At 35.1% G+C, this 13873-nt stretch overlaps 1 protein-coding gene across 3 annotated transcripts in view; it reads left to right on the top strand.

Moving 5' to 3' along the window:
* Cntnap2 (contactin associated protein 2) overlaps positions 1 to 13873 on the top strand; it is a 2025293-nt gene that overhangs the window by 1182404 nt on the left and 829016 nt on the right. The gene's annotated exons all lie outside the window — the stretch shown is intronic.

Genomic DNA, 13873 nt, shown 5'->3' with positions numbered 1-13873 from the left:
AAAAGACAATGTTAAGATGATTTGACTATTGTTTTCATGGTAATTTTATTAACAACATTACTTCATTTAAAATATTTAATCAGTATGAGAAAATACAATTATATGTAGTATCTGATTAAGATTACCCACAATCACTTTTAAAATAAAGGACAACCTCTAATTCTAATTGTATTAATTCTTTGATAGTTGTTATTTTTTTATTTCTTATACATTGATAAACTTGTGAAAGTACATCTTTGCTTAACTAGTAGGTTTGCCTAGGTATCATGTTGCTATTCTAATAATTGTATGGATATATAAGTCTTTCACTCATTTTATAGATAAAAGGACTTATGTGACATAGGTATTTTCTTCTTTATAAATAATGTAGCATCTGGTGTGCGGAAAAATTAAAGCCTTTAGTCAGACAATTTGACTTATTATTGTCATTGTCTTCTAGAAGTAAAATCCCTGGTAGATTTGATTTCTGTATTAGACTTGATAGAAAGGAACAAATAATCCAAAACTGACTTGAAATTCAGTATCTATAGATATTCCCTTTCTATACATTAATGTATTCGCAAAAGATTTTGAAAACTATTCCCAACTATTCAAACTAATCAATACTCATTTCTTCAAAATTTGTTCAACAGTTATTCATTGAGAAATTAATGCAGATAGAATCCTAGGCAAGGAATAAAGAATGGAAGGGAAACAGACATAGTTCATACTACCATGGAAAGCACAGTTTTGTCAAAGAGGACAGACAGTAAACAAAGAACATCTAAGAGATGTGTAACTATAAATTGTGATAAGTCAGTGAGACAATGGAAAAGGCAATAGAGATGAAGATGGTGACTGTTTCAGATGGAGAAGTCGGAAAAGAGTGCTTTGTAAAATTACATGTAGTTGGGGATATAGCTCAGAGGTAGAACACTTGCCTAGCATGCACAAGGCTATGCATTCAATCCCCAGCATAGAGAAAAATCATATGTAAGATAATGAAAAGGAAGAATATTTCTTGTGGAGATTGGGAAAACTTCATGAAAACAAAGGAATGTGCAAGTGCCCTAAGGAAAGAAGGGAAGATGTTGGGAGAACATGCCAAGGGGACAGGAAGGCTGAGATGGCCATGGAGAGGCAGACAGCAGAGCATGCAGAAATGCCCAGGTATCCTTATGTTTCCTAAATGAAATAGAAATCCATTAAAGCTTTTAAAAGTGACATATTAAACATCGCTATGACATTTTACTGCGAATGAGTTATAACATGCCATTAAAAAAGTGGGGTGGTCAGTAAGGGAACACTGTAATCCGCAGCAAAGTGATGATATGCCAAAATGTGTAGACAGAGATGAAGAAGTGTGAACAGATGTAAGGCAAGTTTCCAAAATTTTATTCTCAACCTTTTGTTAATGATTGATGAAGAAGTGAGACAATGAGAAGAAGGTGTGGAATGATTTCTAGTGTTCAGGTGTGAATCCATAGCTAGCTACCTGGTGAGTATGGGTAGATGGTGGTGTCATTCACTGAAAGGAGAATAGACAAATATGTAGCAAAAAATAGGAGGTAAAAAAGAAGCTGTGTTTGTTCATGTTCACTATTGATTCCTCTGATCCATCTCAGAGGACTCATTAATGAGCCAAGTTCATATTCAAGGCTGAGGCTTTCAAAGAAAGTCCTGCCTAGTGATGAAAGTTTGGCGCTTTCTTACCTCTAAGAACAGAGCCCTGAGGGATCCCAACACTTAGCACTAGAGCAGTTAAGGAAAGGGAGTTAAAATCACAAACCCTATGAGTTCAAGTTACACACATAAGCTGGGAAGACTGAAGTTCTACCAGCCTTTGACAAAAGGAGTTTCACAGGCAGTTGGGTGTGCATTTGAGATCGGAGTTGATTGAAGTGGAAACAGCTTGCTTAAACAAATCTTTCAAACTTCTCTATAAAAGGGATCAGAGACATGGGGAAGGAACTGCAGAGGGATATGGAGCCAAAAGGAGAGGTTTATTTTCATCCATTTTAGATTAGACAAATAGCGTTGAGGAGAATAACTCAGGACGGTAGATGGTTGATTATTATGGGAAAAGAGGTAACTGAATTGGTTGTATAGTACTTGAAAAAGAAGGTATAATACAGGGCACATATGTACACATATGGTCCTATTACTGGATTCTGGGTTCTATAAACTTTCTGGATCCTTGGTGTATTGAACAAAGAATTGGCAAGACATTAGAGAAAGATAGCAACATTTAACATTTATTAAAGATAGGAAAAGAAGTACTGTGTGTTGTGCAGAGTGAGAGCAGACCACGGAGAGAAGTTTACAGTGGACATGAGGTTAATGGTGGAGGTCTTTGTAACCCCCTTCCTTCGGACTGACCTCAGGACTAGGCCATCCTATCAAAACCCTGCTTGATTTTGTGCCAGAAGAATTGAACTTTCTGATAGGTCCCAGGTGTAGGGTTTGGGAGCTGTTCTGTCCTGGATCTCTGTGATTGACAGTTCCCACCCACTTGCTCAGCCAGGTTGGCCATGCCCCAATCGCCCGCATCATTCTTTTCAAACAGTGGCAGAAACCTGGAAAGTTCAATTGTTCTAGCTGTGTTACTGTGTGGATAGTCCAAATCATCTTTTCTTGCATTTAAGTAATTTATTTAATTGAGAAGATAATGGTTGCTTATGTTGATTTTTTAATATTACAAGCTAAAATAATAATATTTAAGTTTTCCTCTAACTTCATGTCTTTTTTCAGGAAACCACTGATAGAGAATCTAATATATATCTTTTAAAATATTCTGTTCACATGCAAGAATATTTATATCTAGACGTATATAGATACATAGATTGATTGTATTTAATTGTGTGAGTCACATTCCTAAAAGGGAAGAGCTGAGCTCCTAAATTTCAATCGTTAGAAGAAGGCTTAGTCACAAATGGGTTAATTACAAGGATGTAGGGAAGTAAGGGGACAGTGCAGTAACCCAGGGCAAAAGGAAACATAGTTGACATCACTCAAGCCCAAGCCAAGGGAGGGAGAGGAGGATGAGGTAAGAGAATTGTAGAATGAGCTTTTTAAAGAGATATTCTGAGGCTATCATGAAAGTATATAAAACATAAAGAGTATAGAAAGAAGCCATCTTGGAAAAGAAGCGACTTTATACTATAAGGTGCAGACATCTGGAGGCAACCTCACAAGCAGAGAACTTGGAAAATGAAGACTCAACTCCTCCCACCCCCACCCAAGTTTCCTTCCAAGGTTTTCTATTGGCTAAGCTTAGTGAGAAGTTGGGAGGTTTGGAGTCACCCAAAAAAATTTGCCTCTCTGGGCCCAGAGCAGCAGGGGAAGATAAAGAACGATTTCTGGGGGAGCAATTGGAGGTGTCTGACCTTCATTCATCACCATAATCAGTTCACTGCTCATACAACACATAGAGCCATTGTCATTTAAAACAAATGGAAGCATATTGTAAACCCTGTTCTCTACATCTTGAGTTCTTGCCCTGGCATTTATCTCTGGGATTGTGTCTTATCAATTTGCACAGATCTGCCTTGTCTCCTTAATGGCCATTAGGGAAGCTACTGTTATGGACTGCCTTAATTTATTACTGTGTTCCTAAACAGTGGATATTTACCCCAGCTTTTGGCTGATAGAAACAATGTTGCAACAAACATTTTTAAAATAATGGTTTCACGAAAGTACAATCCTATAACTCTAGGATAAATTCATAGACATAAAATGGTCGGGATACAACATATTCAAATTAGAAATTAAAAGACTTTACCAAGTTGCTGACCAAAAAATACATAATTCTGTTCAAGAATGAGTGAGAAGACTTTTTTCATTAAATATCAGAGAGAAGCACAATGTAATGTTATTGAAATTCAACTTGTGTTTCTTTGATTATAAATGATGTTGAATATTCTTCATACATTTACAAGTTGCGAATATGTCTTAATGTGATGACCCCAGTGAGTTATTTTTCCATCACTGAGACTCCCAACACCTGACATCCTCAACTTGAAGAAGAAGTGATTTATTGGCTCACAATGTCAGTCCATGATCTGCTGGCTCCAAGCAGAAACAGGATGGCAGAGGAAAAGGTGTTCAGCCTATGGTGATCAGAAAGCAGAGAGAGAAGGGGACAGCCTGAAATGGAGATCTATTCTTCCAGGTTAAGGCCCCAGTCACCTGGGACCTCTTTGTCCCACCAGACCCATCTCCTAACAGCAGTCCATTGATGAGTACAGTGCCTACCTGACCCAATCACCATCCAAAAGCCCTGCATCTGAACATATCAACCTTTGGGGGAACACTCTAGATCAAAACCTTTAAACATGTTTATGTCCTTTACTCCTATCTCAATGAAATTATTTTATTGATGATTAAGTATGCTTTTGCATGTAAAGAAATTTGACCTTTGTTTTCCATGTTAAAAATGGCTTCCTTATTTGCCAGTAGTCTGATTATACAGAAACATGAAAAAACTTTTAAAATATTTTAATTACTCAAGTTTACTAATCAAGCTGGATACATATTGTTCTTGGATTTTGTGTCTTCCTTCAAAATACTTTCTATATCAGTAGATTGTGTTGTAAAAATTTTCCACCATACTTTTGTTTTTTAATTTCCTCATAATGTTTAAAACTTTCTTATATCCATAACTTACCTTCATAAATGAAGTGAGAGACCTCACTCTACTTTTCAGATGAGTAGCTGATTTCCTTTTGATGTTTGTTAGGTAATCCTTTTTTCTTCACTGAAAATATGCCACTCTTATATTTAATTTGTATCCTTGAATTTATTTCCAGATTTTCAATTTAATTTCATTGATCAAGCTTTTCATGATACTGAAGACTGGATCCAGGACCTTCACATTGAGCTAAATACTCAGTCATTTCTATTTTTTATTTTAAGACAGAATCATGCTAACTTTCCCATGTTGGCTTTAAACCTGCAGTGCAAACCTCCTTTGTTAGCCTGACACCACCAGACATGCACCACTGTGCCCAGCTATCTTGCTCTTAATGTACCAGTATTAGTTTATACCTACTGTGGACCTATTAAGTGTTTTATTATCTACTAAGAATAATCCTGTTACACTCCAATTTCAGAATGTTCCAGGCCTCTGTTTATTTTTGTATATAAATTATATAATTAATCAAGACCTTTCTAATTTTCTCTTAGTTACGTCTGTGGTTGAGTTGCCCCAACAAGATAGGTGTAGATTCTTTGACTGTTTTACTCTTTTTTCTCATCTTTCACTTTTTCTCTTTCCATTTATGTTTCCTAGTTAATCTTTCTCTTCTAGTTTATGCATGGCCCCCCAAATTTTCCTAATTTATTTCCATGAGTAGTTGTAAAAGTCCAGCAACTGATAGTGAAATAAAAAGTAGCCATAGATAAGAATCCAATGGTTTAAATTACTTAAAGCAGATGTAATGCATTCTGCTATGTTCCTAAGCATTTCATTTCAGATAATCTCCCTTTCCAATGCAGTATTGCCTTTTTTGTTGTCACCCCTTTCATTAAAGATGATGGAACCAAGATCAGTCTTAATAACCTAAAACTTAAAACATAAATAAATGAGAGACAATGGGAGACTAAAAAGTAGAACCTTAGAGATGGGCAGGAAAATGTGGGAGAGAAGAGTAAGCAAATGAAAATCATCGAGATATTTTATATGCACGTACAAATTCTCCCAAAAGAACATCACTACTCTATGTCACAAACATTTTCTAATAAAAAATTATGTGGTAGCATATGTCATGGAAGACAACTCGTTTATACAGATGTATAAATTCAGGACATTTGGTAGATACACCTTGTAAACATAAGTTAAATGAAATATATCGGACACCCCAGCTTACATTTCATATGGTTTCCCTCATTTGAGTAATCCAAAGAAAAAGTAAAAAACAAAAGATTGATAAAAGTGAGATAGATCTTTGGCAAATTAGAAAGGGTCCTAGAGTCTGAGAGTTTGGGGAGGGAATGAGAGAAAGGGACATGGACAGATGTAAGATGAATTATGTACATGTAGCAATTACCCTTAATGGATATAATCTTTTCATGTCACAAACATATAACTAAAAATAATAATAATAATAATAAAAGTGGGAAGAGTAGATCTAGAGATTTAGGGAGGGAAGTTGGTAGAGAGGGGAAGGGAAATAAAAAGAATCAAGACATGTTAGGTACATACACGCACTCTTGAGGAATATAAATATCATGTACTCCAAATGTGCTAATAAAAAAAAGAAAAACAAATTCATTTGGAGGAGTATAGGTTATACTTATTCTAAACTGAGTTCACTGAGAGAGGAAGAAAAAGCAAATTATTACATTCAATTCAAAATTTACTGTGATAAAAGTTTGATAGGGTTTGACGTTTGTTATATAAGAAAAGTTATATCCTTGTGTTGAAAAATGGAACTGGCTATGACTAATTCCTGAACACAGATATCTGAGGTATTTTAAATTAATTTAACTCCAGGTAATGAATTAAGAATGCAACTCCTTCCTAGCCCTGTGTTTCGATGCAGTCTCATTCTACTCCAGACTTTTATGATTTTCTGCATGGAACATTAAACCAACTGTTTAGTTGATCTTGTCTTCAGTTTTCCCTTTCCACTTTATCCTGCACATTATTCACTCCTTAGACTCTTAAAATACATGTTTATCACGTACCTTATTTATTAAGACTCATCAGTGTTTCTCCATGGTTGGTAAAAAAAGATTCTAAGTTACAATGTATTAAATTTTTTCTATTTGAGGGCTGGGAATTTAGCTCACTGGTTCCACCACCTGCTTCGCAAGCACAAGGTCCTGAGTTTGATCCCTGGTACCAATAAAACAAAAAAAATAACAACAACAAAACAAACCACCAACTTTCTTTTAGGGGTAAAATACTATAGCTCTATCATGTATCTCTCTTGCTTTATTTTGATTGTGAATAAAGTTTATAATCTCTTGAGGAGTAGTCAACACTATCACACAATTTCCCAGAAATATCATTTCTTGCAATTGGGCTTCTAAATAAAAAAAACTCAATCAAATGGCATGGTTCACTGTTGTAGGCAGTCAGTGAATATATACTAAATGAATAAACAAAGCTATATTCTCTAAGAAAATTCCTAATGTCAGAATAAACATCTCTATAATCTGAACTCAACCTCTTGTTTATAAAGTTAATATTTGTAAATTTGAGTGCTTTTAGTTGCAAATCATGAAAGACAACACAAAATGCCTTATTTAATAGCATTAAAAAAATAAATGTTTGTGTTATAATAAAAAGGTCAGTTGTAGCACCACCAGGGTGGATAAACTACAATTCTCTTTTGATTAGTACATATTTATGTTTGCAGCAAAAACTCAACGGTATCTTTGGCCATGTTGGAGTATATATGTTTTTCTGATGAAAATATTTGGGTTGGTGGCCCAGGGCTGGAATCTACCTGGATGGTAGATCTGCTCATCTATTCTATTTCACCTATGTCTTGTGTTGGGAAATGGCTGCTTAGGTCTCAGCCTCAGGGGTTCATTTTTAAAAAGGGGTTGCAGGACAAAGAAAGGAAGAACAGTACATGTACTTTCTCTTTCAGGCTGAATCTAGACAGTGCAATTTGCCTTTAATTTAGACGCAGGGTCCCCTAGCTTAAAGAAAGGCTGGGAAAGGTTATCTTCAGCTGGTGGTTTCATGTCAAAATGTATTGTAGATTTAAGGACACGATATGCAGTAGTTTAAAGACTTCATTCAGGAGGCTGTTCTTTCCTTTTTTGTCTCTTGGAGACTGGGATATTCTCACTTTCCAAAAGGTGTATGATCGCAGGAACAGGTGGGATACAGGAGCGAGGAGTTCTAAAAGGAAGGGAGAAAAGGACGGGGTAGCAGGTGACATCATGAGTCTATGACAGTCCTTACTCCTGGTGCAGCTTGCACTCTTGAGAGACTCACTGTCCATAACCACAAAGCCTCACTTCACTCTTACCCTCACTGGTACAGGCCCTTGGATCCCCACACGTATGGAGAGGTGTCCCCTCCTTCCAGATTGCCCAAAGACTGGCTTTTCTATCAACCCATAGTATACTCATACAACAGTAGCCTATTACCTTAATTCTGTGCCAGTGTTTTAAATATCAGCCATATATATAAATTTGACTCCTAATTACATTTCATAAATGAATATAGTCTCTTGAAGATGAAACTTCCATTTTTCTTTATTTCTCCAGAGTTTGTTGTGTCTTGCCTGGAGCAGAGATGTACTGATTAAAAAGAACTTGCTGTTCTTTATTTAGGTTCAATACAGTTTGACCTGGGGGCAGGTGAAAGGATTGGTAATCTTGCATATTTTTCTGCTGTGAGCATATAACTTCTTTAAAGATGTCATATTCATAAAAAGATGGGGAATACATTTTAAAAGTACAATTGTAGGCAGATTAACAAAATAAGATAAAGTGATATCTGTTTTACTATAATAAAAATAATGTATGAAGCAGAAAACTCAAGGGGCCTATAAGACTAAAATTAATGACTGTTATACTCAGTGTGGAAATGTGTAATTGTTGAATAGATGTGGACCCAAGAAACTTGATTATTTTTAATGGAAAGTTTGGGCATAGTGTAGGAGCTGTGATAAATATCTGTGCATTTAAGTATTTCTATAAATAAATGCTTGCTGAAGGAGCACCATCAATATAGCATTAATATTTTTGTGCTATTATATAGTAATGAAATATTAAATAAGTCCATGGAATTATGATTACTTCTCTATGTAATTTCCATTTGAACAGGAAAAATATGAGGCAGCATCTACTTTACAGAAAATATACCTTCAAATAAAATAGAAATCTAATTAGTATCAGAATAAAAGTGCTAAAATATTGTTGAAATCAATACAGAAGGTAATGCAGATAAAAAAAATCTGCTGTGATTATGGAAATAGCTCTGAGGGACAAGAAAGTGAAAAATGTCATTCAAAGATCCAAGCATGATAAATGAATTTCATGTCTTAATAAGCAAAAATAAAATTTGTTGCTGAAATAAAGGAAAAAATCATAAATTTAGTTATAGAGATAGTAACTTATAAGTCATTTAAAATAATTTTGCAGTTATCCACAAAATAATTTATCAGTTACCTAGAGTATTTTCCTTTCTAAAGTTTAGATCAAGGCATATTTAATATCCAGACATAAAATTTGCATTAATTTAAAGCCAATTAAATATTCCTAGTACTGGTACCTGTAGGAGATTTAAGCAGGGGGAAATCCCGCCTGACTGAAAACACTAAACTGAAGCTAAGGTGAAATGAAATTGCCCTCGTATACAGTCACCATATTCTGTGAATGACATGTAGTCTACAGTATGTTTTCCTTAAATGACTGTTTGCTAAGCAAAAGTAGAAGATTATTAGATGCCATTCTGTGTGGATCAAACACGGTATGATTAAAGAGCACACACCTGTAATCCCAGTACTTGGGAAGCTGAGGCAGGAGGATTGCTGTGAGTTCAAGACCAGCCCGAGCTACATAGTGAGTTCCAGGTCAGTCTCAACTACATAGTGAGACCCTGTCTCAAAGCACACACAAAAGAATGTTATGAATGTTTAATTGAAAAATAATTGTATTAAAAGGTATATAGCCATCAATCTCCCCCAAACTCTACCCCTACATCGAAAACACTAATCCCATTGTTCTTATCATTTTCTGGATCAGTTACAAAAGTCCTCTTTTATGAGTGTCTTTAGTCGCACTGTTTTGGCTGCCCTGACATCCTAAATCAATTACTTTCCACAGTCATTTTATATTGGAGAAAAGTCAGCAGTCACACAGTGTCATATCTGGCAAATCAGATGGGTGAGGGCAAACCTTAATGCTTTTATAAGCCTGTTTTATTGGTCATAACTTGGCAACAGCATAACTGTACTTTTTAATCACACTTTGTAAAGATACAAAAGAAGGCATTCCGAATGCCTCCAAGAAGGGGCAAGAATGGTGGGAGAAATGTGTTTTGGAAAGAGGGAGAGTATTTTGGTAGGGATTAATGGCAATGTATCTTTTACTGTAATATTTTTTTAATTCACCATTTTAAACATTCACTGTATACTTTGATCAGTCCTTGTAGAAAAGAAGTATGATTGACTATGAAAAATAAAAGTAGTCTTAGAAGAAATGACTGAACAGATTGAATTTGTCCTTAGTACATTTGATAGCATATATGTTGCTTTAACTAGGTTGTATCCCCTCTTTGTGCTTGATCCCTTCTTGGACTCTCTCCTCTTCCTCTGTGTCTTCATTCTCCTCAGGGCCCTGTACTGAGAGCTGTGCTGCCCTGGAGCATTGCTCTGCCACGGGCGGTTCTCCCACCGGAAACATGAGCATCCCTGGAGATAACGGAATTCCAGATGCTCAGACGCCACCCAGACCTCAACAATAACAACTTTTTCTCAACGAGACTTTTTTTTTTTTTCAATGAGACTTTTAAGTGATTTCTATGCATGTAAAAATTTGATAAAAGCTGTTTTTTTTACTATTAGGGGCAGATAAGTGACAGCAAACTAATTCTTATAAACACTCCACTGTTTCAATTGTTAATTGGTAGCATATAGTTGCATGTGGATTAACAGAGTCATGGTACAAGCAATCTATTGAACTCTACAAAATCAAATGTAGTTTTAAAGGTAACACAAACATTTTATTTTAATTTTATTTGAAATTATCTATTTTAACTTTTTTTTAGCACTAGTGTTTGAACCCAGGGCTTTACAGAAGCACTCTCTCAACTATCTACACTGCCAGTTCTCTTTTCCTTTTGAACATTGTAAAGAGAAAAAAAACATCTTTGAAGATCTTTGAAAATTACCAGTGTATTCAGTTATGCTGTCAGACTACATTTTCTAATATTTGAAATTTGTTTTTCTGCTGTCCCTAGTTAAGTGATTAGTATCCATAAACTAAAAATGAGTGCTGCAAACAATTAAATTTGGTACCATTTCCAATTTCTTATATCTGCTAATCCCTACTTTCTCCATGCTTTGCAATTAAAGTCAAGTACAACCGTAAAAAATGCTATGGGTGAAATAAAACTGCAACTGTTATCCATAACCCTGAACTGAATTGATCCACCCAAACAGCCACTTTGTCTGCACTGACTCATTGTATTCTAAGTAATTGTTGCATATTTAAACTTTCAATATATAGCTTTTGTTCATCTCATGTTTTGGGGGTACAAATAAGTTTCATTCTTAAAAATGCATTTTGATTCTAAAGCATTTTGAAAAATCAAAACTGGAAGGATGATCAGGACTGAAAGAATCTCAGACTCCAGGGCCATCTGGAACCAGAGTAATTGGATACAAGGATGCTTCTAGAGTGGAGGCCTTTGATTACAACATATTGACCTCTTGCAGCTTCTACCTTGGGTGTCCCTGATCCCGGTCAAGTACTTCTCAAGTAGAACCAGTCAAGTCATTGTGACTCAGACTTTCAAGCTATGACATTCCCTGAAACAAATTAGCCATTTCCTATAGCCTACTAATATAATTAGCATATGAGAGTATGAATCTAGATTTAAAACTTTAATTATAGGTAAAAAATAATCTGTATTTCACACAGTGAAAGAGGAATTGCCTCTGAAATTACTTTTAATTCTATGGTAGCATAACTTTCTAGCATTTCATGTATCCATTTCTTCATGTAATCTTTTAGTAGGCATTTGCTGAGTATGTGCTAGACATTTTTTAATGCAAATAACCAAAAAATAAACACAACTCACTGCAGGAGTCTCTTTTTAGACTAGACAGATGCCCCAACAAATAATTACTAAGCAATGTGGTAAGAATATATGGGATACGTGCAAATGATTCTGCGGAAGACAGGAGAAGAAATAAATGATTAGAAAAGGGACACTGGGTTAATTTATGGGATTGATTCGTTTTCTGGCTTTTGTTTGTTTGTTTTTTGGTACCAGGGATTGAACTTAGGACCTTGTGCTTTTGAGGTAGGCACAGTGCCACTGAGCTAAGTCCCTGGCCCCACTAGGTTAATTTATATTTTGTTTTGCTTAGTAAATGATCATAACAGCTAAAGTATGTGATAATATGATATTAGGGTTTTAAATTACATTTGAATCAACTTGATTTTGAATACAAAATTTCACATCATTCAGAATTAGAGTGCCAGTAATCTGAATAAGGAGAATGTCAATTTTAAAATATAAATGGTAAGAAACAAATAGTAAAAATAAAATATTGAAATCCCATCCACGTAAAAATGATTAATTTTCAGGGATTTAGAAATCTTTAAAACTAAATTTTATAAGTATTTAGTTATTCTCACTTAACAGCTATTTGGTCCCCTATGTGTAAGGACACAGTAATCTATTTATCATCAAAATGTGGAATTTTCTATTTGGTGCATTATTTAGATCAATTTAGATTCCAGCTTGGTTCCTCTTTACTCCTGCACTACTTCCTCCTGAATTAACTGATATAATGAGCTCATGTAAATGACTTTGCTATTAGGCCGAGCTAATATTAACCCACAACTGTTTAGAGAGTAAACATATTGAACAAAGACATATATTTACTGAATACGAAAATTAAGCATCAAGGATGTTTTAGTTCACTGTGATTTGAGAGTATCTGTTCCTTGCTTCCTTTTATGATATAGAGAACACGAACTATTGGATGTCAACACCTGCTGTTGTGGCCCAGGCTAGGCATCTGTGTGATGTGGTGTTGGGAACATCCCTGATGACACATGATCACACACCACTTGTGCTTATACTTCCTGCCCAAAGCTTTTCTCTTGAGCTCCACTAGGACCACTTTTTAACATTTTATGCAGTGCAGTTTAAGATCCAGGCACACACTTTAATGCTCCAGAATAAATTTCAAATTAGTATTGCTAGGTCACAAGCTATGGAACTGTCCTAAAAACTGTGGTACAGATATGTATAGTTCATATTTATTGGCCCTCTAGTTCCTGCCTAATAATTATCTACTTCATGAGCATTACCTCCAAACCTCATGCAGTGATCATTCACACTGGAGTTCTGTTCAGTCATGAGAAAGATGAAATCCTGTCACTTGAGACAACAGGGACAGAACTAGAGAGCACTATGTTACATGAAATAAAAGTCATAGAGTCATGTACTGCAAGATCTTGCTCATATACAGAAACTACAAAAATAGGTCTCATAGAACTTGAGAAGAGAAGTAGTGGTTATCAGAAATTGGAGGGTGGGAGAATCAGTATGGGAAAAATTTGATCAATGGATACTAAGCTACAGTTGTATGAAAGTAAGAGGCTCCAGTGTGCCGTGGCCCAGGAGGATGGGTGACTATAGGTGATATCCATGTAGTGTATATTTCTAAAACCTGAAGAAAAGATTTTGAATATTTTTACCTTAAGAAAATGATATGTGTGTGTGTGAGGAGCTAGATGTGTTTAGTCATTACACAATATGAACATATATTAAAACATCACATGGAACAAATTGATATATAGAATTTTTATGTTTTGATGCAATAGTGTAAAAATAAATTTAATTTTAAAATAAAATATGTTTAGGGCCAGGGATTTAGCTCAGTGGTTCAGTGGCCTGACTTGCAAGTACAAGGACCCAAGTTCAATCCCTGGTACCAATAAATAAATAAATAAATAAATAAATAAATAAATAAATAAATAAAATATTTTTAAAAGTACCCCATTTTTCAAATGACACAAGTTTCTGAAAGGTTAAATTAAGTAGTTTAAAGGCTATCTAGTAAACAGAAAGACAAACATTTGAACACAAATTTATTTTATTTCCCTTCAATTTCCTCATCTTTAAGTAGGTGGCTTCAATTATCTGGCTTTACATTTATGTGTGTGTGTGTGTGTAATATATATATAT

Source organism: Fukomys damarensis, unplaced genomic scaffold (genome assembly GCF_012274545.1).
Source record: "Fukomys damarensis isolate Sample0158 unplaced genomic scaffold, DMR_v1.0_HiC HiC_scaffold_16, whole genome shotgun sequence".
In the NCBI taxonomy this organism is placed as follows: Eukaryota; Metazoa; Chordata; class Mammalia; order Rodentia; family Bathyergidae; genus Fukomys; species Fukomys damarensis.
Note: the sequence above shows the minus strand (reverse complement) of the source record. Positions and strands in the feature narration are given on the sequence as shown.